This window comes from Cnephaeus nilssonii (assembly GCF_951640355.1).
Source record: "Cnephaeus nilssonii genome assembly, chromosome: 10".
NCBI classification, from domain to species: Eukaryota; Metazoa; Chordata; class Mammalia; order Chiroptera; family Vespertilionidae; genus Cnephaeus; species Cnephaeus nilssonii.
Window position 1 is genome coordinate 15,088,153 of NC_137081.1, and position 25,572 is coordinate 15,113,724.

Sequence of the window (25,572 nt, forward strand, 5' to 3'; positions counted from 1 at the left end):
CCTGAGAGTCAGCTAAATCTAGGTCAGCTGAGGTATCTTAGTTTACAGGATTAAGCAAGTCTTTATGTGGAAGAACTTAAGTCCTACGCATGTAAGATCTTAGTTCTAGTGTTGGCAGAAGTATTACTACTAAAACCCCACCCCACTCCCCAAAGTGTACTTTTTGTGCACTTTCAGACTTCACGTGAATGTGTTACCTTTACACTTTTTAACTTAAGGAGTAGTTGTAGGTCAGGGATCTGCTGGTTGAAATGTTCCCGTTGGATAGATCATCAGGTGAGGGTCTAGTTTTCTTGCTTTGATAAATGTAATTTCAGCTTCTACTTCTTTCTTGCTGCTGACAAAAAAGAGCTCCCGACCATCATTCACTCACCCCTTACCCTGCTTTATTTTCTCCTAGCGGTCCTGGCTGTCCTGTGTACTTGTGTTTTATTAGAGCGATGCAAGTTCCAAAAGGGCAGGGGCCTTGTTAACTTACCGACCACCATTATATCTCTGTCCCTAGATAACCAGGTATTCAAAAGTCATTAGTAAAAAGGGCAAATAACTAACTCCCAAGTGCGCTCCATTTGTTGGGAAAACAGTCTTAGAGTAAAATCCTGATGAAGCAGTGTCTGGGACCACAATCAGGCCATAAACATTCCAGTTAGCTATCCAGCAGTAATTCAATTATATGGAGCATTAAATTGACAGGATTAGAACTTTAACCACCATTTGAATATTTTCCTTATAGATTTAAATAAATGGCTGAAAATGTATAAGTATACGACTGCCTATATGTGAATTATAGGGAAAAGATGTACAGTTAATTTAAGCTATTTTCATTTTGCTGTAATGCTTTTTGGTCCATTGCTGCTTTGGGGGAAATTAAAGCTTTAACCCTTGGTTAGTATAGTTGAGGGATGGTGGCGTCTGAGAAAGTACTTACTGTTTAACATGTGGTAACAGCAGATCTGTTTCCTACATTAATGCTTTTAGACTTACAGGAAACCTTGACTTTTGCTGCAGTTACATTTGTTCCAGACATAGGATTTCTCATTGTTATGTACAAATTCTGACTTTTTTTTTTGGTCCCTTGTATGTAACATGAAATGCCATATTAATATTAAAATGAATGAAAATGTTCTTTATAATAAATACTTTTAAAATCAGTCATTTTATACCTCTTTTTGGAATTTGCAATTTTTAATTAAATTTTGCTGGAAATAGCTATAACAACATATGCAGGAGTTAAAGGCACCAGATTCACCCTGGAGAGAGCCTCTACCCCAGAGAAGTGGGTCCAGCAATGTGTGGAATGCTCCAACTTGGCTTGTTAGTGCCTTAGTAGAGTTTTCAGGAAATTAGAGCTTTGGGGAACAGATTTGCTTTATTGTTTAAGGATTGCCTATAGCTGTTTTCCCTTTGAAATGCAGGTTTCACTGAGATGACAAAAAAAAGTTTGGTAAGGCTAGGAGAATGTGTACTTTCCGAATTGGAGAAAAATCTAGGTTGTGGCATTAATCTTTTTGTGTGCGTGGCATTAATCTTAAGAGACATCTTGATGTTAGGCCCAAGTAGCATATTGCCTGTTCGGTGGGTGCCTCACATGTATCCCACACCATTTCAAAATTCACTTGTAAATCCAACTACTAATGAGATGGTGCTCTGGTAAAGATTTTGAACAAATAATGCATTCACTTTACTAAGATAATTTCAAAGGAAACCTTAAATTTTATTTTATTTTTTAAAATATATTTTTATTGCTTTCAGAGAGGAAGGGAAAGGGAGAGAGAGAAGAGAGATAAAAACATCCATGATGAGAGATAATCATTAATTGGCTGCCTCCAACACACCCCACACTGGGACCAAGCCCACAACCTAGGCATGTTCCCTGACCGGGAATCGAACCATGACCTCCTGGTTCATAGGTCAAAGCCCAACCACTGAGCCACACCGGCCAGGTGGAAACCTCAGATTTTAAAGTCTGGTGATTTGAGTGAGTAGATAGGTTTTCATATTGCAAGAAATAAGCTTATTGGCTTTTTCAGATTCCATCATCATTCCACTCTATTATCTCATTATCAAAATAAATGCAGTGTTATTCAGATACAGTGTAGGCCTCAAATAACTCATACTACTTACTGCTGAGTTTCATCATAAGCCTTGCATAAATTAACTTCTTAAACTATATATACGCCCAACACTGATAAAATAAAAATTACAAAGAAGAAAAAAACACACAAAAGGACTTAGGATGAGGCTATGAATGGCCTTTTTGTCATAGACATTTAGGTAGTTTCAGCAAAAAGTTTCCTAAAAAATAAATCTGCTGTCTTTCAAAATTTTTGTACCATTATAAAAATCTTAAAGAAGGAACTACAGGATAATGGGCTCTTTTCACTTCAAAAGTTTTTTAATTTGTTCTCTTTCAGTTTTTCTAAAGCATGCTTACCCATATGGTATTACCCGAATCTGAATATACCAGAATTCCTTAAGGAATTATGCAGCGAAGAAAACCCATCAGTGCCCTAACTTAAAAACAAAATATTAAAAGAAAATGCAGTTGACACTTGACAACACAGGGGTTAGGGTGCCGACCTCTTGTGCAGTCAAAATTCTGTATATAACTTTTGACTCCCCCCAAACTTAACTAATAGCCAGTGTTGACTGGGAGGGAGCTTTACCCATAACATAGTCAGTAAACATGTATTTTGTTAATGTCTTTATATACTGTATTCTTACAATAAAGTAACCTAGAAAAATGTTATTAAGAAAATAATAAGGAAGATACATTTATAGTATTATATGTATTTATTGAAGAAAATCTGCATATAAGTGGACTCACTCAGTTCCAACTTGTGTTGTTCAAACCAGGTGCTCAGGTTTCCTCCCACATCCCAAGGATGTGCAGGCGTGTGAATTGTGTCTAAATTGTTCCTGTCTGGGCGAGTGTGGGTGGGAGTGGCCCTGGGATGGAAGGGGGTGCTGTCCAGGGCTGGTTCCTGCCTTGCACCCTGAGCTGCCAAGACAGGCTCCAACCACCGGTGACTCTGAACTGGAATAAGTGGGCTGGAAAGCCATTCTCTTACTTGTTTTTATTCTTTCTCAAATGAATATATAGCTCACATTTGTTTCAATGCTTAATATTAGAAGTGTTTTGGGTTTTTATTCAGAAGTTTGGTGATGTTTCCGTGACCACAAATAGGGCCTCGGATCTTAACTCTTATTTATATCTCTAAGCCAGTGGTACACATCTCTCACCCAAAGTCACAGTTTCCAAGAACCTATTGAGGACCTTCGGTGAGGACTTACTGTACTATAGTTTTCATGAAACAAATTCCATGACTGAGTCATTTGAAAATTATTCACTTTAAATGTGTTCTTATTATTATTTCTAGTTCATGCATCACCTGCTCATTTTTCTCCGGTGTTGTTACAGTAGATGGGTGAATTAGATATAATTTCCCAGCATGGAACTGGTCCTCTTTAGCCTTAACCTTTATTTCCAGTCATTGTTACAGAACCTACAGTGAACATGTCAAAGTACCGAATATCCTATTAAGAGGCGTACCTTGTGCCTAGCCTCCTATGCTGTTGTGTTATATGAATAATACAAAGTCTAGAGGTGCCCATGACTCAGCCTCTTTTTCCGGGGGGTGACTCATTCGACATTTATGCATCCCTGACTTTGTGCTGTATACCACATTATGATACAAACATGGATTTGCTGGGTCGCTGACCAGAGTAGCCCACAGCCTGAGAGGCAGGATATGGCATTCATTAAGAACAATATGGGTTTACACAGCCAGGACTCTATGAATGTGATAGCTATCTCACGGCAACATGTGATTAAATATTCCATAATGTGGGCTGGCTAGACAACCTAAGTCTATGATCTGGAACATACACATACACTTCTGGTTCTATCTTGATATATTTTAGCCTAAATACATCAGCACAATTTTCATTCCTTTTTGTTTTGTTTTAATTTTAAGTAAGATTTCACTCTTTTGCATATCACATATGCCCCATGAATAGGTTAAGTGTCTGATGAATACCTTCCCTTGCTTATTCTGTAGGAAACTGAAATATAGCATGAATAAAAACTTTCCCTATCATTCTCTACTCTTGCTCGGCCATCTCATCTTCCTTCAGCCTTCCCTGTTTCTAAGAATGACCCCATCTTCCTGGGAGACTGGTTCAAATCCTCTGAATTCTCTTGGTTCCTTTTCTCCATCCTGTGCCTTTCATAACCAACCGACCCCTAAGCCCTGTAGGTTATACACACTGCTGTGGACTGAGTTGTGTTGAAGCTCTAACCCCAAGTGTGATTGTACCTAGAGATAAGGCTTTTAGGAGGTAGTCAATGTCAAATAAGTTCACAAATGTGGGGCCCTGATTTGACAATGACTATGTGAGGACACAAGGAGAAGGCAGATGTCTACAAGCCGGGCCCCAGGAAGAGAGGGCTCTTACTAGAACCAGGTCAAGCTGGCACCCTGATCTCAGACTTCCAGTCTCCAGAACTGTGACAAATACGTTTCTATTGTTTAAGTCATCCAGTCTATGGTACTCAGTTATGGCCGCCGGGATGGACTGAGACACTGGCCTATTGCAGTCGTTAGAGCATTCTTCCTTCTTTGTATTGACAGTCTCTACCTGAGTTGACTGGTCATTACCGTTCACATGGACTTCTGAAGGAGGGCTAGTCTCCTTTAATTCTTCTCATCTCTGATCCAATCTATACAGTCCTGCCAGATTAGATGTCCTCATTATACAATTGTTAACGTAAAACCTTCAGTGGTTCACGTTAGCACACAAAATTAAACATATTTAGCTATACAACCTCCTCAGCTTTTCATTCAAGGTCATTACTCCCTATAAAGACCCAGCCTCGCCTTTCAACCAGTTATTGCTCGTGTGTGTTTCTCTAGCAGGTGGTACTGCAGGGGGTTGTTCCAAACATCCCCTGGGCTTTGCTTCTTTCATTACTTTGTTTCTGCTGAGTTCATTGTCTGAGTTGGTCTCCTTCCCATTCCATCCCCAGCAATCAAAGTCCTTTGCCTCTTTCAGGGCCCAACTCAAATGCACCTTCTGTGAATCCTTATCTCTATAACAGGATTTCATTTTCTCCCCCGTCTTTCATCTCCGATAGCTCTTTGCAACAGCAGGCGTGTTCTGCTTTGTATCATGGCCTTTTGTCTTTTCGTAACCACCTCCATCCCACTAGAGTCTAAGTAAGCTCTTTGAGGACAAAGAACTTTGGATCTCTGACACAGTAAACAAGTGTATTAAAAAGAAAACTTCTATGTATTTTAAAAATATAAAGATTATAAAGAAATAAGAGCACAAATGTATTTAAAGACTAGAATTTATTTTTAATTTGCCTTGCAATGGCAATATTCCGAGTTTGTATCTGTAAAACGAAACTCAAGCAGTCACTTTTCTGTTACTTACATGGTAACAGTTTCTGTAAATTGAGACTCAGGTGTCACTTGAAGAAGGGAGAAGCACAGAATGGCTGTTCAATGGACAGCCGACCTTGATAAACTAATACCTAAAATATGTCTGATACTTTCCGTTTTTATTCCTTACTAGAGGCCCGATGCACAAAATTCGTGCAAGGGGCTCCGCCAGCCCTCACAGCCCCAGCTTCGTCCGGAAGGTCGTCTGGCTGTTCGGTCTAATTAGCATATTAGCTCTTTATTAAGTATGCCTGGTTACAGGATAAGCTGTAACCAGGCATGCTTAAGCCTGCTGTAGGGTTTATAATTTGATCTGACCATCACAATATGATTTGTAATACGTAGGTATGAGATCATGTCTCACTGGAAAAAGAGAAAGATAAAAGGCTTTAGCAATTAACTCTCAAGATTGTTTTCTGACATTTCCTTTGTGTGTGTGCGTGTGTGTGTGTATGTGTGTGTGTGTGTGTGCGCGCCGTGGAGAAGGAGACTTAGAGGATGGAGAAGTGGTGCTTTCAAAAGGCTGCTAAGTTAAGCTGCCTAGGAGCAGATGCTGACTCTGCTCCTAGGCAGCAGATAAGAATTTGATGTGGGTTATGCTTAGGGCATTGTTTAGCAAGACACCACACAGAAGTCTTAACCTGTGTGTTTGAAATGGCAGATGTTCACAGGGAGGACTGAGCCTTAGGGCTACATAAATCTCCACTATTCTGGACCTATTTGCTTAATAACTGGGTTGAGTGTGTGTGCGTGTGTGTGTGTGTGTGTGTGTGTGTGTGTGTGTGTGTGTAGGGGGAGTTAATTTACAAAGCAGCTGCTCTTGATGCTGCAAATAGAAGTGCCCCCTTCAAATGAGAAAAGCAAGCAAACAAACCCCCCGAGAGAACTTGAGTCCATCAGCTCAAAACGGAACGCCTCTTCTTCCTCAGAACTTTGTTTCCATTAAATATTTTTGATGCAAGTGAGGTGGGGCAAGGGTGGGACTTGTTATCTTATTTCGGCCCAAAGGGGGATGTTCAACTGTTTATTGAAATTTGACAAAGCACCAGGAAGGTACAATAGTAAGCACCTTCATTCATTTAACAAATACCTATTGATGCTCTTTTGCATGCTCTTCTTTCACTAAGCCTGTGGATTCAAGTGCAAGGTTCACGTATCTAAAATAACATTCATATTTGAAATGAAGTTTACATTTGAATTTTGCTGTTTTGAAAAAAAACCCACTAGAAGTTTTGGAGATGGGACAAGGTTGGGGGGCAGTGGTGGGAACAAGTTGGAATGTCTCCCCAATCACATTATGAAACATGAAGCCCGAGTTTTTAAAAACTCAAGTAATCATTTTGGTTTTGCTATGAAAGTATATATTGAAAGTGACTGTAGAAAAGATAAAATCCTATCTCCTTAAAAGAATATGAAAGATATTAGGACATTGATCTAGTATGCCAAAGGGCTTTGAGCAAGAAATGGCTGTGGTCAAATGGTAAATTGAGGTTTAAAACAGCGTACAAACAAATATGCAGTTGTCTGTGGTCTTCCCATGGTCCCGGCAACAGGGAAACCAGCTTTTCTCAGGGAATGATGATTGATGATCCACATGGTTAAGGTGTGCTGAGGGGAAGCAGTTTGCCACCCTAAAATGTGCTTTATGAGATATTGATTCTTTTAGGCTGGTTATTTTTAAGAAACAAAAGACTCAAAGAACCTTTGACCCTCCCTTTTATTTGCCTAAAGGAAGCAAGCTATCTCCTTAGTACAATATAAACTAAATGTGGGACACGAGAAGAAACCAAGCCAAGTCTGTTAGCCTTCCCTCCGTGCCCCATGGTCCTGGGTGGTCCAGCAAGAATTTGTCTTTCACATGTTTGCTCTTTCTCCTCTGCCTGTGAATTGCCCACTTTCCCTTTTGAAATCCAAGACTCTTACCTCCCTCTCCTTAGTCCAAAATGACACAGAAGCCTCAACTGCCCAGTGAGTCCTTGGGTTCCCTATTCCCTGTATGTGCATATATAATCCATTTGGTCATTTTTCTCCTGACTATCTCTCCTGTGTTAATTTGATTATTAGTCCTGCCAGAAGAATTTAGGATAGAAGGGAAATTATTTTTTCAACCTCCACAGTACATACATGCAGTGTGCCCACTACTTGTGTTTTGTGTTTCATCCCCTAGAGTTCATGTGTACCGTTTTTTTTCAAGTCTTTAAAAAAATTGTTTTTCCATCACCATTTATGCAGTGTTTGCTTTTATATCATAAACCCCATCTAAAAAAAACAATTTTGCAAACTTAATGGTATCGTTGAAAGGAATGATCAGTAATCTAATATTGAAACTGTGAAATGCTTCAAGCTAGTAATTTGTATGGTGCCTGATGGATGTTGCTGTATTTTTTCATATATTGAAAATATTTCACCATTCTCTGAATTTACTCTGGTGTCTTAGGGTACTACGGCAAGCAGTTTGGGAACTGTTGGCTTTATAGCAAAAAAATATTTATATCAAAGTAAAATAAAGTCAGATGCTTGAAGTGGAAGCAGACATACTAAAGCCATTACTCTTGGAAGTCCCTCAAAGTGTCCCCACATCCTTTTCAAAAAAATCTCCACAATTTTATCCACATATCATTTATTCTTGTATGATAAAGTTCACTTTTCTTCAGCCCCTGCCTTAAGATTAAAAATCAAGAATTTTATTTCTAATCATTTTTTTTGTTTACTAGTACTCTATTTTTTAAATAAAATATGTATATTGAAGGTGTGCAACGTCATGATTTGATATACTTATACACAGTGAAATGATTACTACAGTCATGAGAATAACCTATCATCTCATTGGAATATATGAATATTACTTTAGACTCTTCTTTTCATTAAGTAGTTATCACTATAGTTTAATTTAGCTCTTGGATTTAACCTAGGTGTCCAATAATGACGCATTTCCAACATGTCATGTGGAACATATTCTAACTTCCAACCAATTAACTCATAAACACACGTCCAGAAGCTAACTTTTTTTAAGCTAAGCTTTTTTTTTTTTTTTTGAAAATTGGAGATTTAGCCATAGATGTGCCCTGCAGCAAGTCAAGAATCTCACTCCATATTCTTTTAAAGTTATATTTTTTACTAACTGTCCAAAAGACAGGCTGACTTTTGGCCCAGTCCTTCTGGGTTTGCGTTTGTCCTGAGTTTACCTCCTTCGTTACTTTCATTTGACAATGTGCTTCTCAGCATAATGTAGTGGCAAGGCTTTGTATAAAGAAGCAGTGGGACCATGGGTAGGTTGCCATTGAAATTGTCTTTGGTGACTGTTTTTTTGCTTTTAGATATAAGATTATTGATCCTGGTCTAAAAATCTACAGACAGTCTGTGGATGTTAAATCCAATTAAGAATCCAAATGCATCAGCTTTATTATTTTTTAATTAATCATCTTTCGAGACAAATGTTAGTACATTGAGTACAGAATTTATTTTAAAAAATTTGGTTGACATTTCAGAGTATAAGCATGAGAATTGTTCTACTGTAAATAAAAACTGCTGAAAATAAAAACAGGGCCTAATTACCATGGTACCCCAGGGCGCCACATCTAATGTATGTTTTTAAGTGAAATCTAGAAAATAATTTTAAGCTTAAAGTTTTGTAACTACATAACATGCCCTTATTTTAAATAAATGTGTTGCCAGCCAGTAAATTTTATGGTGCAAGAAACCAAGTAATTTTATCTTCTTCCTGAGTAAAATAAAAAAACTAAGTCATTTGATTGATTAAATTTATGGGATGCCTTTCTGTTTATTTTTCAGACTTTATTGATCTGATCCAAGGTATCTTGTGACTGCTGGCTGGAATTAAGGTTGGTGGTGTGTTTATAATATTGATTGTGAATAAACTGTGAAATAAAATAGAGGTATCCAGGGCCTTTGGATAGCTGGGTCAGAATAGCCTTGCAGAGTGTGATAGAAAGCTGAGCTTAGACCTGGATACATTTCAGACTTGGGACATTTACAAATGTGTTTTCCTGAGCTGCGTTTGTTTTTGTAGTACTACACTTGTTTTGATTATTGAGTGTTTCACTTATTTTGATTAAATAAGAAGACCCAACTCAAATTCATTTATTTAATAACCACGCTTATGAAAAGAATGACTTCTTGGTGAGGCTAACTCACAATTTAAAGAATAGTCAGCTTTCTGATTTGGCAACAAAACACTTTGAAGCCCATGATTTGATAGCCACGTTTCCTGAGGATGAGAGTGTTGAAAAATTGTTTGTCAATTGTAAATTTCATTAATTAGCCGAGGTTTAAGATGCCATTCCTTTTGTTCTATTTTCTCGTTATTTGGTTTTATGGGAGATCCCAAACCAGCTAACCTGAGTTTAGTGTAATAGTAGAGCTTTAGAGGGCACTCACAGCAGGAGGCATGGAATTTCATTTATCCTTTCCATTTTCTTCTCTAGGACATGCATTCAGATTTTAAAATAAAATAAACCCTGATTGAAATGAGGACTTTCGTTGCTCATAAAAGAGCAAAATATCAGTGGTTGCGAATCTTTTTGAATGGGCTTTTGATGAATAGTTAACATAAAGGAAAGCACTGGCTTTTCCTATGTGCTTACATTAATCAGGAATTTAGCCATCAACACCTTTGGTGAGCCTGCAGATTGCAATGTTTAGCACATATCAAGCACAGTGGCCTCAATTGTGCCCTTGCTCTTCTACCCGAATACAAAACATGCACACAGCGCGCGCGCACACACACCCACACCCACACCCACACACCACCATTTCTCTCTTTCGTACACAAACTGTGTTTTGCTATTCTTGAAATCTGTGTGGATTGTAGCAAATATAATATGTTAAAATAATGCCTACTGATAATTAGCAACTTATCAAGAAAAAAAGTGAAATATCCACACAAATGATAGTTAAAAGTCTCTATTTGTAACCAGTAATATAATGTGTTCATAGAGTTTGGTGTTGAATTTAATGAAGACACTTAGCCTGGCTTCCTTTTATATTTACTCCTCAATGTATTATGTATACACTTGCACACATTTAAACATGGAATTTCTTGTAAGGCTTTTTGAACTCTTTGCTACTCATTTCCTCAGCCAGCTCCTACTCATCTGCTAAGCAGAAGTTACAGGTAGAATGAGATCTTTGGCAAACTATAAATCTTTGAATAAGAAATATTTTCAATGCACAGGGTTAAGTTTGGATCATTAATTTTTTCATTTTAATTAAAAGCAAATTGTATTTTATCTTATTTTTTGGATTTTTGTTTTATTGTTGGTATGGTCAACATGACAACTTGATATCTCATCTCATTTTGGGCACATTTAAGAAAGAAAAAAAAACTAAAAAAGAAACAGCTCCATTTCCCTTCTAACTTGCTTCCTGTTGTTCACACATCTCTCAGAGCATTTGTTCAGACTTCTTTCTGTTATCATTATTTCTGGCTATGTCTTATCTTCCCCAGCAGCTCATAGCAACTGGGATCTTCACTTTTGTTTCTTTGCCCTGGTAGGGCCTTGAAATGGACACCCAGGAAATGCTTATTATTTGAATTATAAAGATTAGAAACAACAAGGAACAGTTTTGTTACATATCTGTAAACTAAGTATATATATATATATATATATATATATATATATATATGCATATGTAAGTGTATGTATGTTATAATAATTATTCCCTCCCCTGGTGATGGGAAAAGTTGAGCAAAAAAGCATAAGCAAATCCCTTAAAATGCATTTGAAGTAGTAATAGTCAATAATCATTAGGTCTAATTTGGAGGATTTAAAATATGAAGGTATGAGAAAAGCGATTGCTTGTTAATGTACTTTGTTTCTACATTTAGCATAATGTAATAGTTATATACTTATGGATGAACACATATCTAGAATTATAATTATTGGATTGGCATGTGACAAAATGACTTTGAGATTCTGGAAAGATTTGCCTAATTATTTGTTTACCACTTTAGGGAGAGATACAGAGCTGCTAGAATCACATTTCAGACTGGAAAGACCAGTTAGTCCCAGGAGAATTTGCTTTCTCTGTGCTGCTTTCTGAAATCTGAATCATCATAAGCACATATTTTTTCCTTTTTATAAAAACTAATCTTTTCCCATCACAGACATTACAAGAAAGAAATGCACTCATGCCATGATTTGGAACGGGAGAAGTGGGGAGAAGGTGGAGAGGCAAATTCACTATCGCTTCTCAGTCTCCTCATATGACCCAATGGGATGCCTCAGGAATATGTGTTTTCAGAATCGCTCTTTATTTTGACAGTCTTGACATATGGAGGAAATTGGCTTGTTGATGCCATGCCACAGAGGACAAATAAGAAAACAGCCCACCAGAAATATCTTAAATAACAAGTAATGGATCTGTTTTTTCCATGTGAGAAAAAAATGTTCCAGCTGATTCTTTTTCTCTTAGCTAAATGTTTGCAGTATCAAATGGCTACAAAAGACAACCGCCTGGATGTGTTTTCATAAAAACCCCATGCTTAAGAAATCAGTCCTGTGGATTTAATTCATTGTCCAGCTAATCTTTATTCTTTCCCTGAATTCATCCGAAAGAGTGCCATTCCAAAGAATAGCATGGGGGATCATTTTTGTAGACAATTTATATCATTAAAGATTACCATGACTTTCATTTGAGCCTATATCTTATTAGGGAAGTTTAGAGGAAATAAAAACTTAAGAGCATTTTATTCTTATGTAAGAAGTCTATTCATTTAGAAATCCTTTATTTCTTTTATGGCCTACTTATTGCAAAGTAAGAACTTTGTATTATTAAAAGGGGATATGCTTTCTTGTTTCTCAGATTCTATAAATCTACATGAGACTCACTAAGTCTCCTCACTTATTCAACTGAGGATAGAAAATCATCAATTGCTTAGCAGAAAAAGGAATATAATATATAATTACATATATGTTATACCAGTATAGAAACATAGATGTGCATGCTGATGTTGCATAGTTTGCCAATGAACAATACAAGGGCTTTTCTTTGGGGCATACTCGATGGGCTATTCCTGTTAAAGAAGGTAAAATCATTTGCCTTTTCTGAACGAATTCCTTCCAGTTATTTAGGAATATTAAAATTGTTAGTTGAAAAACCATTTGTCATGACAAACCAAAGTGAATTTGGCTTCATTCCATATTATTCAATGTCTTATGACCATCAGCATATGTTATTTTAGAGTCTTTGCTATGTTTACTTTTCCTTCCACTTTTAAAAATCTATTTAGTGAAGGGCTGATTAAAAACACTTATACACATGCATCCATAGCTATATTTATGTATCTACCCACCCCTCTCTCCCTCTCTCTGTCTCAAATAAAGTTTATAGTTCAAAAATAAAGCAAGTACATTGACTAATTTTTAGAATGTAAATAGATATTTAGAACTTAAATACTGTCATCCTCATTATATGACTAGAGAAAGTTAGTTACCAGACACAGTTTTTACAATTGACTCTTTTGTGAAATGTAATAGTTCTTAAAAATATAGAAAAGTCTTTTTTAGGTATAAAAATAAGTAGAAAAATACACATTTACCCAAATGTAATCACTTGTTTATAATATGCAAGTATATACCATTCAGTGATGTCTTCATTTATAAGTATTAATCTTTAGAATGACAAGTAATAGTGAACCTGATATCTTTTGCCTAAAGATGATTCCCCCACAGAATGGAAATTACTTTTTCAGTCTTGTCCTTTTGCCATGTGTTTGCCAGAAGTAGCTCTCTGAGTACAAGACTAAGGTGCAAGAATGAGCTAGCCCAATTTTTTTTAAAAAACAACTATATTGGCCTTTTAAGGGGTCTTAAGTCAGCTACAAGAAATGCTAGCCCTATAAAGGAGAATAAATTGAACAACAGGGGTAGAAAACTTACATGTTTCTATGGAGGAACTGAAGGCTTCATTTCTGAAACCATTAGGGAAAGTGAAATTACAAGGATTCCTTCTTCTAATTGTGATTTTTTTCACCAAGGTTTTTCTTATTTAAAAATTTTTTTAAAATAAGTTTGGAAATATGGAAAAATGGGTCAGTGAACAGTTAACTTGATAGGCAGCTTTATAGATGCAAACACTTTTAAATTTCACTTTGACTCTCCTTTATCTCTTAGGGACTTAGAGACCTAATACAGACCATCTGGCAATTATGTCACAGAGAGAGGACCTTTGTACTTAGTTTAACCCTTGGGGTTTTCTACCTGTTTAATAAAGATGTAAGTCTTTTACTATTAGTAGTGTGTTTGAAGCATATACAAGCAGCCATGTAAGACAAGGTGAGATTAATGACCAAAGAGAAATTGTGTATTCAGGTTAGGTTGTTATATACGTGTTTCAGTGGGCATCAGCTATAAATATAAATTCCCCAAAGAAGTTATCTAAATTGTTTTTATTTGCATCAAACATCATTCTACCTCCCCCATTAAACCTGGAAGTGCTGTGTTCCTTTTACATTGGAGGAACTGAAAAATGCCAATGGGAGACATAAAAAGTGTTTGAAATGTGATTTGACGTGGTCTTGCTTTCAGAAAGTTTTCTCAGGTAAATGGTTTGTCTTTGGATTGAACTTAGTATCTTCACCACTTCTGTGTCACGGTTTGCTCAGAGATATTTTTCCCAGTTCATTATTTATCTCATAAAAGACCACACACACAAATGTTGTTTTGATACTTATTTCATTATTTAACACTGCCATAAATGGTTTCCCACTCACCTAGTCAAATGATGTATCATTTTGCTGGATTCAGGAGTCATTAGCTAAGGTGGCCCCACATGGAGGGACACCACCTCACAGGGTGGGAGGTCAGTGAGGGGTGGGGCAAAGGAAATTTTTTAAAATTTTTCCAAAAAAATAAAAAGAAAAAATATAAAATAAAACAGCTCAGATAATACCCCCCCCCCCTTTTTTTTTTTTTGGCCTGGTCTAGACTTTGGGAAACCAGATTGTTTTCTTCAGTGTCCTAGTTTCATAGGGATTTGTAAATGATAGTGTTTGTAAATTGTGGGTACTAAATCTGTACTCTCATGCTAAATCTTTGTGTATATGAAGTAAGCCTACTGGAGAAGCTGTAGTTTCAATGAAACAGAGCAATTATTAATAAATCAGGTATTGAGCGTGCACTTATAGTTCATTGGAGTGCTAGGTTCTGTGGCTCTTTAGAAATATTAAAAATGGTTTCTTTGCTCTGCAATAGCTTGCCATCAAGTTGAGGAAAGGGAAAACTAATGCATACAAGTAGTAACTAACACATGGTGATACCATCAAATACTAAGTGCAGACATCTTTTCTAGAGAGAACCCTAGAGGTTATAATCTACTGTTATTTACAAAGACCTCCTATAAAAAAATAAAAGGGAATTCCAGCTGGGTTTAAAGGTGACTAGAATTTAAATAAGCACAACAGGATGTGGAAGAGAAAGAAGTGGCTTTCTTGCAGGGGGTCCATGGAAGCCAAGGCACAGAGAAGGGACTGAGGACTGGGAAGTTAGGAAACCTGAGACAGGGCGCAGGACAGGTTTGGACCTGGATTCTGCCCCTTTCCTCTCTCCTTCTGTTTAAGTCTTCCATATTTTTCTCTCCACAAATATCTGTTGAACTACTTTTATGTGCTTATTTTTTTAAACTATGAGCAAAAGTCCAATCCATCATGAGATGTTGTGCTCTTTTTGTGCCCGAAAAACAGTTACATTAAGAAATATTCATGTGGGTGTCTTTTCTAAGAGCTTCTATCAAATTATGTTTCGTGAAAAGAAAAAAACACACACCAGTATCTTGACACATGGAACTGAATGTTCCAACTAGCATTCATGCTACCTGAATTTATTTTATCTTGGTATTGATATTACCAAGCTTGTTTATAATCAAAGGTAAATGGAATAGTAACATTAAGTATTATATATCTTTATTCAACTTCACATGGGAATTTTGGAATTTCATCATTTAAATTATTTGTTATATTATCTCAAAGGGCTCAACTGCAGGGGAAAGGGGGCTAATTGGAATTGGAATTGTTGGGGAAATATAATTAAAAACAAAAACTTCTCCTAACCCAGAAATCCTCTCCAAAAAAGGTATTAGAGAAAGAAAACCATTATGTTATTGAATAAGTTTTAACTAGAATGTGATGCTTATTACAGGCAACCCACTAAGAGATTGCAAAGGCCAAAAGCAATGTCACCCTTTTATTTTATTTTTTTAAATATATTTTTTATTGATTTTTTTACAGAGAGGAAGGGAGAGGGATAGAGAGTTAGAAACATCGATCAGCTGCCTCTTGCACACCCCCTACTGGGTACATGCCCTTGACCAAGGTACATGCCCTTGACTGGAATCGAACCTGGGACCCCTCAGTCCACAGGCCAATGCTCTATCCTCTGAGCCAAACCGGTTAGGGCAATGTCACCCTTTTACATAGCCAAGCAGATACAATCCATTACATGCATGCTTTCAAGAGAAACAGCAACTAGTCCTCAAGTAAGAGGACCACATTTACCTAGCAATTGGCGTGCCCATCTGTGTAAGCTAATTGCCTTTCTCCAGAGAACAAACTTCTCATATCTTTATGACAGGAAGTTGTTTTACAGTTTGGAGCAAGGAACCCAGGAAGTTTGACTCTTCCTCTCACAGGGGAATGGGGAGATAGAGAGCTATCTTCTTATATGTTTGCATTAAAAAAAAAAAAAAAGGACTTCTTGGCCCTTGAGTAAACATTCTGGAGTGTGAGAGTGGCCCCAGGCTTAAATTAACCAGCATAAAGATTTGCATACCTTTGAAAAGGACCCTGAAAGAAACTGAAAGAAAGGGGAGAGGGGCAAAGTCTCTAACCTTATTTTCAACAAGGAAAATTAAGCCTCTTATTTTTAATTTCAATTTATTTGCCCTTACAATGAATAAAAACATTGTTTTATAAGAAAAGTAGCCAATGGATGGTTTCAGTTCTTCTAATATACTGCTGTATATTCTAAAACAAACAAAATAGCTTTTAAAATGGAAAGATTTAGTGAAATTATCCCTCCTTCCACACACTCAGCCATCAGGTTGCTGGGTAAATTAGCAGGGTACTAGTGTTCAGAATGGGCTATAAAAAACAACAACGCATAAACTACTTTTTAAAGTGGTGTCAGATTGGGCATTTACAGCTTTCTGGTGCATTTAAGTAAACTGGAAGAGGGTGCTCATTCAGATGCTAATGTTTGGCCATCTGCTTTTTTTTTTTTTCTTTCTTCAAAGCAAAACAAGCTGGAGGTCACAGGACCCTAATTACTGCAATTATGAGCTTTCTGGGAGTAATCACTAAGGTTGCACCCAGAGTGAGCATCTGTTGATGATAAATAGATCTGGATATTACTAAGGCGAGGCTTCCCTATAAGGCAGCTGATGATTCATTTCTTCTTCTTTTTTTTAAAAAAATATATTTTTATTGACTTCAGAGAGGAAGGGAGAGGGAGAGAGAGAGAGAGAGATGGAAACATCAATGATGAGAGAGCATCATTGATCAGCTGCCCCCTACTGGGGATCAAGCCCACAGCTCTTGACCAGAATCAAATACTGGACCCTTTAGTCTTCAGGCTGATACTCTATCCACTGAGCCAAACCAGCTAAGGCAATTCATTTCTTAAAAGGTATCTAAAGAAGTTGAGAACAGGCCTCCTCATGATGGTCCTGGGAGCTCACAAGAAAATTTACCTCTGCCTTAAAGAATTTAAATTAGGGGCTTTGACCATAATAAGAGTTATCACCAGAAATAACTTTTTATGACCTATCTAGAGGGCAGAGCAAGCTTCTAATTACTGAACATCTGCTTTTCTTATCCTGCAAATGACCTTCCTTCTCTCTGAAGCTCCAAGGTGCCTTATCTTAGCCTTAACAGAGAATGTCACATATTCCTCATTTTCTCTTTCTGTCTCTGAATCGCTCCTGTTTGTGGGATCTCCGACTCTCTTAGGTATGTGGGGTTCTGGTACATACACTTGTAATTAAACTTGGTTATTTTCTCTTGCTAATCTGTCTTATGTTGATTTGATTATTTAGACCAGCAGGCTAAACCTACTATATAAGAGTAGAGAAAAGTTTATTCTCCCCCACATATACATATACAGAGCTCAAACCCATATGTTCTAATAAAAGAATTCTTTTCCCCCAGTTTTTTCTTAAAATTTCTCTTTAAATTTAGTAGCAACAGTTTAAAATTTACGTGTGTGTGTGTGTGTGTGTGTGTATAAAATTAGCATTCTAAAGAAGAATATGGAGAAAACTCTACTAATGACTAATAGTGAAGCAGCATTATTCACCTACACAAATTCTAGTTCTTTTTGCAAAGAGAAAAGAATGTCACAAAGGCTCAATATTTCCAGCAGAAGTATTATTTTGTATTACTTTGTTTTGTTTTATTAATTTGGAGGTGAAGGCCTAACTTCTAATTATGAGGGAAAGATCTTCAGACAACCTAAGGCCTTCAGAGTCATCCTTTAACAAGGAAAATTATTTCCCCTTTAATAAAGCCCTTTATTTCTCAAGAGCTTATAGTTTCTTAGGATAGATTTTAGCGGTATTGTTTGCCTTGCTACCTATTACTTATACTTTTCAGACTAAACAGGACTCACACTTTTAAATTTCATGTGTATTATTGGATTTCTTTTTAACCTGACCCACATCATGCAGTCATCTTTGAGCAAAACTCTATTCGTGCTAAATTGCATGTTGGGCTGTGTGACGGTACCTTGTTAACACGGTCTGACTTAATTAATATTGATTAATGGCAGTGAGATGAAAGATAGTGCATTGCATTTTCTTTTGAAAACCCCCCATTATCCTAACTTGCCTCCCAAGTCAGGTTTAGAGCTTCTTATAATTTCCTGTTCCAGTTCGGAGGCAGTCTAAGTTTATTTCCAGCCTGTGTAAAATGACACCTAGTAAATGATTTATTAATTAAACAAATGCTTTTGTGAGCACTACAGTGTGCCAACAGGTGTGTTAGAAGGAAACGTAACAGGCATAGTCTTGCTTTCTCTTATTCAGAAGGTAACTCAAACAGCCTTTGAAGTATGTACATGCGTGAACTTGACACCACATTTATTTGACAAACCTAAATATAATATGGACTTTGCCAAATGATTTGTCCTCAACTAGTAACAATTTAAAAATGCATCCGTTGATGGCTTTTAAAAGCTGTTTTGTGGCAGCACCTGACAAGTCTCTCTACTCCCTCCACTCCTTTTTCATGACTAGGAAAGGACACGACTTATGCTTCAGGAATCAAGGGTGTCTGATTGGATCATAACTTTTTCCTCCCACCTTCATCTGTCTGTCTTAATGCTTCACCTTGGTTCATATAAACATTTTAATGTTCTTTTGTTTTTGTTTTTGTTTTTATTTTTAAAAACTGTTTCTGCTGTAATGATTGACATCTGTCCTTCTAACTTCTCAAAGAAAGGGCAGTAAAGAGGCTTTGTGATATTAGAACTCTGTCAGTACGACGCTGCCTTTCAAAGAACATTAGGACCACATTCATGACCTACCTGACCTGACAAGCCAGGAAATTTGGAGTTTGAGATCAAGAATTTAAGTTTCACTTATTCCGTTGTATAACACATTTTAAAGAAGCTTCACTTGCTAAACTCAATAGTTATTGTTTTCATGAGTACCAGAGCCCCCATGATATTATTCTTTTCAATAAGTAATAGATTAAATTTTTGATAATGCAGTTCGGTTCAGCTTTATAAGACTTCATATAAGTAAAGTCATAAATCACACACAAAAATATTTTGACAGATCATTATGTTTAGAGTTTGGGTTCAGAAAATGTTGTCTTTATAAATATAATTCAAATGAGGGTATTTTCTCCATTCACTTTTACGTAGAGAAGTAACAAAACCCTATGGTAAGCCAGAGGAACCAGACAGCTCTTTTCAGCATCCTTCCTACCAGTGTTTTGGTTGAAATGATGGGGCTCCATTTATTTCACCAATTGGATCTCATCTGGAAGATGAGAGGTGACATCAAGAAAAGAGAACAACATGGACTCCAAGAGCTAATCAGAGAGAAAGCCAGGGCCATGCACTTCTGAAACAAGGCATAAGTCAGAGGCATCATAAACTTGAGAGCAAAAATGATGGCATTTGCTTCAGAACAGCATTTTGAACTCTAAAGACAGAGGAAGGAAAGTGAGCTGGAAGAAGAGAGCAGAATAAATGAGGCTAAATCATGTCATTGAAGTAGATTGACGAATCTTCAGTCTCAGATTGAGAAAAATATTGCCCCATCTTATGTTTCAACAACTGTTTGTGACAAATACTTTTCAAAGTAACTTGGAAGTGCTATGAATACCATGAGTATTTTATGATTTCAGTCCCTGATCAAGAGTTCACATCAATATATAAAATAAGTTTCAAATTTATTCATATGTGTAAGAGGCTTACAGTTATAGGTCTTTCCCAATGAGAGGGGCATGGCCTGAGACCTCAATCCAGGAAATTGTTATTAACAGACTTACTAATTAGGCTCCTTTTAAAAGCTCTGTATGAAAGTTTGTTTTGTCTCTTTACCTTTGATCAAATCTTAAATCTTCCTCATTTAGGGAAAGTTAATTGATGCTACTACCCCTTCAGAAATGAAAGTTTCAGTCAAACATATTATAACTTATGGGCAGGAAACATAGGCCAATAAACTAAAGAGACATCCACTCAGTACAGCCCACTCTTAAGGGTGATGAAATAGGAGTAGTCATGACTAATGGATTTACAGTTGTCTTTTCTTGTTTTTCTAGGGTTGCCTGAATATGTATGTATGTATGTATGTATGTATGTATGTATTTATTTTTAATATATTTTTATTGATTTCATAGAGCAGTGGTCGGCAAACCGCGGCTCGCGAGCCACATGTGGCTCTTTGGCCCCTTGAGTGTGGCTCTTCCACAAAATACCACATGCGGGCGCACACGTACAGTGCAATTGAAACTTAGTGGCCCATGCGCAGAAGTAGGTTTTCGGCCTAGGCGAGTCTATTGTGAAGAAGTGACGTTAGAACACTCAAGGGGCCAAAGAGCCGCATGTGGCTCGCGAGCCACGGTTTGCTGACCACTGTCATAGAGGAAGGGAGAGGAAAAGAGAGATAGAAACATAAATGATGAGAGAATATTATTGATTGGCTGCCTCCTGCATGCCCCCTACTGGGGATTGAGCCTGAAATCCGAGCACATGCCCTTGACCAGAATCGAACCCGGGACCTTCCAGTCCTCAGTCCAATGCTCTATCCACTGAGCCAAACCAGCTAGGGCTGAATCTGTCTTTAGATATGACATATTGCATGCTTAGGCAAAGCCTGGTAAGGCACACAAAAATTTGATATTTGTATTCACCTTCAATTAGTATCAGCAAGTAGTTTTTCAGCCTCATATCCTGCATCCTCTCTCCTTATTTTCCCCCCTTTTTTTTTTCCTGTTGGGATGCCTGCTCAGACAGCAGTTTCTTAGGGAAGCCTCCTTCCATTGGGCCAATGTCTCAGCTGGGCACTCCCATAGCAACAGAACTCTGGTCTACCATGGCATTCCACTTTATTCTTATTCCTAAATCAACATTCATTTTTCTTATTCATTAGATGCTAAGTGACTTGTAGGCAGGGACCATATATATGCCTTCTCATTACGGTCTTTTTGGAACCCTGCCTGATATCATTTTTCTGATTACTCTCGCGGTCATTCCTGTTGCTATTGTTGGCTAGCTGTTTTGGTTATTCCCCGTGCCTGGTGTGCCCCTCTTGATTGCTATCCTGAGCATTTCCTTTCTCACCACTCTGTCTGGGCTGCCATCTGCCTGTTCCTTCTGCGTGTGAGAAACTGAACCTACACGCTGGATCTCCCTGCCCGCCTCCCCTGACTTGCAGCAGTCTCTTGTTCTTCCCCACTGAAGGCCCCCTAATACACTCAGCAGCCCACAGAACTGCAGTGCATTCGCCCTTAATGAATGTTTATTGGTCAATAAAAAGAAATCTCTTCAAACTGCATGAGAAGAATCAGCAGACCTGTTTAGCTCTATTTGGCTTTTTATTATTCTGTTTTCTTTGGCCAGATGGTCTGAATCAAGGATGGAAGTGCCCTAGATTTCCAGATTTGTCTTCTACAGATTCACTGTAAAGCACTTAGTGCTGTTTGTATTTTAAGCATAACTTTTATAAAACTCTATTTTGAAAAGCTATGACTAAGTATGGATACACATAAAAAGAAAGTTAATGGAAATGAAAAGTCCCCTTCAAATCTGTGTTTTAAGGCTTCTCTTAGTTGGAAAAACAAAAGCTGCATTGCCTGCTTCACCAGTGACCAGGCAAGTGCCATGCTCCCATTGGCTAGATATTCAAAATTTAGTTGGGCATATTAAAAAAACACACAGTGAAACCATTTAATGTATCAAAGGCCTACATAATGTGATGTGGGTAAAGGTTGTTTCACAGCTTATTTTAGTATCCTAGAGAGGTTGGCATGGAAACCTGGAAGGCATTTTAGGTGCTTGAGACATAAAGATTTTCATTTTGAAAGTCCGATTCATCCAATTTATTTCTATTTAGAATCCATTTTAATGCTTATTTCTGTCTAATTTTAGGAATATGATCTTTTTCATAAGCAGAAGCAGCTCTACCGTCAAATTTTTAAAAATAAATATATATTTTACTAGAAAATGATAAGGAGGTAGGCAGGATCGGGAGGATAACTTTCAAGAATTAAGCAATTAATTCTTTGCTATAAATATAGACTGTGGAATCACATAGAAATGGGTTCAAATGCTGGTTCCAGCACTTACTGGCTATGACGATTGCTATGTTGGTAGCCCCCAAAAGGGAGATAAAACTTAATATAATAGTAATCAAAGGAAATAAATGAAATAATTTATGTAATGTACTTAGCAATGTCTTGCATAAAATCCTTATATCTTTTGCCTGAATATTGTGAAATGGTGATTATAACATGTCTCAAAACCTTCATTAATTTATGTGTGAATAAACTTTTGTGGATTAAAACAAGGGTGTGAAAAAGTTCCATGTCAATCCCCCCTACCCCTCCACCCCCACCCTCCCAGTTCATTACCTGATGTGTTGTTCTGTTACTGACTGGAACTCTCCTTACCCCATGATAATTAGTGACCATCAATGTCCCTTGGGGTCCAGAGACCTGGGTTCAATTATTGCCTCTTCTACTCAACAGCTGTGTGACCTTGAATAAGGAATTTCAACTCTGGAGACCTGGGTTTTCTTACATGTAAATTAAGTAGAGATCAGCCATATGGTTTCTAATGAATATATATTTTGGTTTTTAAATGCTGTGATTATATCAGCTCTAGGTGTCACCATGGGGTCCATTCTTTTCTTTTTTTTAAATATATTTTTATTGATTTCAGAGAGAAAGGGAGAAGGAGAGAGAGAGAGAAATAGAAACATCAATGATGAGAGAGAATCATTGATCAGCTGCCTCCTGAAAGTCCCAACTGGGGATCAAGTCTGCAACTTGGGCATGTGGCCTGTTTGGGAATTGAACTGTGACCTTCTGGTTCATAGGTCGATGTTCAACCACTGAGCCACACTGACTGGGCACACGATGGGGTCCATTCTTTATAGCCCTGAATCTGCCATCTTTGCATATATGCCCAGAGGCTCTCAAGCTTTTTTTCTCCCTCTCTTTATTGATAAAGGTATTACATATGTGTCTTTATTCCCCCATTCCTCGCCCCCCCTCCCCTTTTATGAATGACTTTGTGAAGTAAATTAGCTACTAATTTTTAAAAAACTTAGAATCTCAGGATATTTGGCAAGTGTGATGACACTGGCTTTCCAAAAATCCCTAGCAAATAAAAGACAATTATTTCTAAACATATTTTTAAAAATACAGGCATCAATTTTCCATATCCTTATTTAAAATGGCATTTCTCAGGCATGAGACAGCTAAAAAAACAATGGTGTATTTGATACTAAAATAACCAAAAGATATGAGTAAGTCATGATGGGAGAATAATACAAAGGAGCAACTTTAACAGTATAAAATCTGCAGTGTGTGGGCGACTATTAATTCATGGAGGTGTAATCTCTCTAGGCAGTGTCTTGCTGAGCTGCAGACGGTTCTGCCAAAGCAAGGCCTTTCCTGAATGGACTGACCCTGGGAGTGACTGGGGTTAGGGACAAAGACCAGCATGCCTCTGGAAAGGGAATCATGGCATAATGATGTACAACTTACTCCTCAAAAGCGTCAGCCCTTCCAACTAAAGTTTCACGGGGATACAGAAGAATCTCAAGTTTAATTTTGGAAATTCCACCAAATACGATATTATCTTTAAAAAAACAACAACAAATATTCACATGAAATTCTATATACTTCAAGAATTCTGTACCTTTATTTAAACTTTTAGTTTCTATAACAATTTACAATTTTTTTTTCCTCCTGAAGAAAGTCTGGGAAAAAAATCTTCACTATATTAACTGATTAGTTCCATTTCCTGCAGTATTTCTTTTCTTGTGGTTGCTGGTTTCCAGCCAATTCTATTTTTGCATTTATTTTCTCCAGCACATTTATTTTCTGAGTAGAAGAATTTTTGTGTTTTTAATTTTGTCAAAATGGAACTTTTCTCATCGTCATGTCATGTTATGAGTTTGATGTTTTTAAAGCTTAAAAAGCAATGCAAAGGAGATATGTTTACACAATTAAACATATCATGGACTTTTTAAAAAGATCTGATAATGCTAAAGTATTTTCAATCATCACTGGATTGGGAATGCCCAATCACTTTTTTAAGACCTATACTTTTGAGTGTAGCAATCGACTTGATGCAGCTGTGTTTTAAAAGAGGAAACTAGGAGTCTTGGAAGTGACATCATGAGAATGCAGAAAACTAAGAGATTAAATAATGATATACAGCAGCCCATTTCACTGTCTTAGTGCAGTGGAGGGAAATTCTGAAAGTGGAGGGAAATGCAATTCAAAAACTTGCAAATGAGTATCCACATATGAGTACCTAAGAGAGGTACAGGCGTGAATGTTTGAGACATTTTTCAGTCTTTTGATTTTTGGTTTGTTTCTTTCCTTTTTTGGGGGGGGGGGGTGGTGTTTGAGTCTTTTGGGTTTGTGTTTAGAGCACGCAATAGTTATTTAGATAGAATGCATGAACGTTTGCAGTTCAAGATGTAAGCATTTCTAACTTTAAAAAGGCAAGGACTTTCCCCTGGGAGCAAATCCTGTTTTTCTGCCTCTGTCCTATATGTTGGAAAATAACCAAGAAGATACTAGGAATTCCTAGAATTTACCAATTAATTGAACTATCTGTGCTAGATCCTTTCAGAAATACTGGCTAACCGAAGCCCTCTTTTCTGCCCTCCTGAAAGTGAAAGAAGGAAGTGTTGCTATAAGAACTCTAAATCAAGCAGGATCCTCGTTTTCTGATCATGGTTATTGTGTATTGGACAATTTTCATTTCAGGTCTGAAATGTAGAATATGCAAAACTCTTTCCTAACCCTGATCCTCCGCAGCACAACGATGGGAGGGATGTAGTCTGGAATCTGTAAAGCTGACTGACCACAAAACCAACAAATAGTTTCTCTTCTCTCCCAGACCTACTTAAACTAGATCTGTGAATGTGTGAATGCACTGGACTTGTAGGTAGGAGGGCTCTCATGAAATTCTACACCCTCACTATCTGGAGTTCTTTATACTAATCCTGGCATCTGGGGGATAAGTAATTACTAAAGTTACAGGTTGCCATTGTCTCAGTTTCTTGCGGCAGCTCTCATGTCTGATATCTAGTAGGCATCCTTCCCACATCACCCTTTGTGAAAATTGAATACTTAACTCCAACCTACCCTGCCCATTATTTTTTTCCAGGGCACTTATAGATATATCTGATATGCTTTATATTTATTTTTGTAATTATTTATTGTTTATTTCCCCTAACTAGAAAGTTCATGGGAGCAGGAGCATTTTCTGTTTGATCACTCATGAGTCCCTAACCTCCAGCACAGTTTTTGGCATATAGTAGATGTTCAATAAATATTTGTTGAGTGCATAAATCTAGCTGCTCTTTTATACATCCACTGATGTCTACTGGTCTTTGGTCTTCCACCTTCACACATATA

General features: G+C 37.3%; 1 protein-coding gene across 6 annotated transcripts in view; it reads left to right on the plus strand.

The window, feature by feature from the left end:
- MAP2 (microtubule associated protein 2) overlaps positions 1-25,572 on the plus strand; it is a 227,656-nt gene that overhangs the window by 56,582 nt on the left and 145,502 nt on the right. For 5 of the 6 annotated variants that reach the window (XM_079782259.1, XM_079782254.1, XM_079782257.1 and 2 more), the window contains exon 2: positions 9,240-9,289. The exons of the other annotated variant lie outside the window; for it this stretch is intronic. The gene's annotated coding sequence lies outside the window, so the exon portion shown is untranslated. The remainder of the gene's footprint in view (positions 1-9,239; positions 9,290-25,572) is intronic. 6 annotated transcript variants of the gene reach the window in all.